Raw genomic sequence first — 3,562 nt, forward strand, 5'->3', positions numbered from 1 at the left:
TAGGAAATTGATGCAAAGCTTTAAATACTTTGGATACAATTTATTCCAATTGTGCTATCAGAGCAACTTTTAAAAAAGAGATTTAAATCTTATGTGTAGTGTCTTCATCACCAAGACAAAAATATAATGAAATATTGACACAATAAATTCTAGCTCAAGTTTGTACCCTATAAAAGCCTTTAATTTTATGATAGATAATTAAAAAGATACTATTATCTCTCTTCTACAATTTAGGAAAACTGAGGGTTAGGTTACCTGGCCAAGTTTACAGAGTCTGAGCACACATTTTTAATGATGATTTTATATATAGCCTTGCTAAGCTACATATTGGTGAATCTATTATAGGACACCCTTGCAGGAAAATCTTTCATCTTAGCTTTATGTGGAAGTAAGTAGGGTAAAGCCCCAAGGAAAGTAACTCACAGACTTAGTGAGTTCCTGTTGCATAAACTGCAATTAAGAAATATTTATACCAATGAATCAATGGCTAGGTGCAAAATTTTCACTAATATTATAAATACTCTTCAACAAATCCCTTATTAAAATAGAGGCAGTAAATATTGTAAAAGTAATGTATCACCTAACTAAAATGATATATCAATTAGCCCCAAAATAAAAATGAAATACACAGTTATCACCATATAACTATGCTACTACTAGTCATAATAATAAAAAAAATTGTCCCTTGAAGTATATCTAAGTGTTTTTTCTGTACTTTTTCTTCCTCTTAAAAATGTTTTATAACTTTTTGATAATTAGCTTTTTCCCACCAAGTTTATTGTGAGCATCCTACTGTAGCAACAAAATTTGTCAATTCTATTTTTTTTAGAGAATTTGTCAGGAAAAGGAAGGTAGGGTGTTATAAGGCCAGTGAGGGCTTTGCCTGGGCTTAGCAGGACTCCAGAATGAAGAGGAGAGACATCAGAACAAAGGTGCCAAAGAGAACTCCACTGACTGGTCTTTAACAGTGTAAGTTCTTACAGACCTTTGCTGGCTGATCATCCTGGTGAAGGTGAAAGGAAATTTGGTCCTGAGTTTCTGAGTCCTCACCCTGAAATGCTAGCCTAGTAGATGGCACAAATTTCTATAGTTAATGTAAAAATGAGTCTAATCACAGGCTCTTGCTTTTGTAGACTTACCGTGAATAGTCTTTGAGACAGGAGCAAACAAAATGGGCAAACATCCACTTGGCAAAGACCCATGAAAGCCAGCCACAGGACTTACAATTTTTTTTTTTTTAAAGATCGGTATTTCCTTAATTATATTTATCAGGCTTAACACTAAGAAAATTAACTATTAGAGGTTGAATATTTTATTTCTTGCTGCTCATGTCTCTTGGACTTGCTCTCCCTCTTTCCCTGATGTTCCTTTATTAACTTCCTTGACATTTCTTGGCCTTACCTGTCCTTTCAAGGGCACCCATGAACTATATGGTGTCAGCTCCCTTCTCTGTATCATAACTGATATAACCCACATAACATATATTTTCAGGTCCACTTTCTTCTGCCAGGTATCAAGAAACTATTTCCAGAAACTCCATCTTAAGTTTTCATGGACACTGGCAGATTATGTTCTCAGATAACATACCCAGAATGAAATCTTGGGGTGTTAATGCCTTAAGGTGACAAATGACATAAGTTTCAGAGGCCAGAACAAACCAGCAGGGTTGTTCATTCTGGGCAGAACAATCAGATGTTTTACATAAGTAGCTATCTGTAGTGGTCATGCTTTTATTTTGCTAGCTCCTATCTTACATCAGTGAAAACAGCATGCCAAAGTGAAAATCTGTTGTTGCTTTTCAAGAGAATTCTAAGACTGGAAAAAGTCCAGCATAATTAGACTCTCATCCTTGATACTAACTTATTGTGATTATTTCCTCTAAGGATGTAAGGATGTGCTGCTTTGCCTTTTTTTTTTTTTTTTTGGTATCTGTTAAATAGCCATTTTGTAAGATCATTCAGTTTAGACATGAGGACTAGAGTCTGGATAGGCCTCAAATTACCTCTTATTTCATAGTGGAATCATAAAGGTTAATCCTAGATAATACAAAAGATATTTAAAGCTTTCACGGATAATGAGAAGTGAGGATGTTTTCAGATATTTCTGTAATCAGTTGTTATGAGAACAGCCGTAGGAGGTATTGTTCATAGCCAAAAGGAATGATGATTAGCAGGTGTGTGAGCAGTAGAGTGTATTTTATTGCTTAAAGGATTACGTTAATGAGAATAATCATATATAATTTACTCCAAATGATTTGCTTTATATCTTTGCCCAGAATTATAAATTTAGGGGAGATCTTGAGAGGATCTCAAGATTTTCCCTTTTAGATGGGACACTCCTCCCTAGTGTCTTCACACATCCCCTGAAATGTCAGACTCTTCAAAGAAATTCTTCCAGTGCTATGCAGTATTTTCATAGCAATAAAAAAACTTTATTTGAATTTTTTAATTTATTTTAAATTTTAAAAAAATTTAATTTTTTAATTTTTTTATGTCATATATTTTTTACATCGTTCTTCATTTTTGTACAATGTATGCCTTCTCATTTTGGTTATGGTCCACGTGAAATTCCCACCACCAATTCACCTGTGTACCATCACCATAGTCCCTTGTTCTGTTCTCACCCCTGTTTTGATCCTATTCCCTTCTCCCCTCTGTTGCAGAATGTCTCTGGTTTGTAGTTGCTTGTTGATTTGATTTTCACTTTATTATAATTACTTTCATTTTTTCCTTGATCCCTTATTTGGATCCTCTACATTCCTCCTATCACTGAATTTATTTGAATTTAAAGTTAACTTTCTCTAGATATAACATGTTTAGAATTCCCATTCATAAATGTGTTATTTTAATTCTTGATTCTTTAATGCCGTTTTATGGAAACAGTGTTTCCCCATATATGCTGTGCCCTGAGCAAGAGTACCAAGAAAAAAATGTTTCCATGGTTACAAAAATCTGGCAAACTCTGAATACTATGGGTCCTTGCGGTAAATGATCTTTTTGTAGCTGTCACAACCTCCAGAAGTTGCTCCCAGACTGCAGTATATAAAGAAAAACTAGAAGACAAATTAGCAACTAACATGTAAAAAGGCAATTAAATTTGGAGTTGACTTAGATATGCAAAAGCATTGGTTTTGATTATAGGATGTCATAGAAGAGTGTATGTTCTTTATATTATGTATGTACACATATATATTTATTGCATATAAATAAATATATTTATACACTCTACACAATAACTTCTTTTAGTTTAGACCTTTATGCAAATTGCTAAGAAGCAACACTATCAATGGGATTTGGCCTTTAACCTCTCATTCATCCAAGAGGGATGAATAGTGTCATGAGGAAATGCAAAAATGCAGGCTTGGATTCCTTGCAAACTAAGTGTAAAGTTATTAAATACTGACATATTTGGAACATTAATGAAAAATGTTCACCACTTATTAATTAGCAGACAAGTATGACACTGGGAACTAGCTTTTCTTTTTAAAACAGAGACCATAGTTATAGATTGTTTAAGTTGGCTTATGTAGGTCTGTTGAGCTCTCTCCCCTTGACCTTTCAGA

This window comes from Talpa occidentalis, unplaced genomic scaffold (genome assembly GCF_014898055.3).
Source record: "Talpa occidentalis isolate TD23 unplaced genomic scaffold, MPIMG_talOcc4v2.1 talOcc4.2, whole genome shotgun sequence".
NCBI lineage: Eukaryota > Metazoa > Chordata > Mammalia > Eulipotyphla > Talpidae > Talpa > Talpa occidentalis.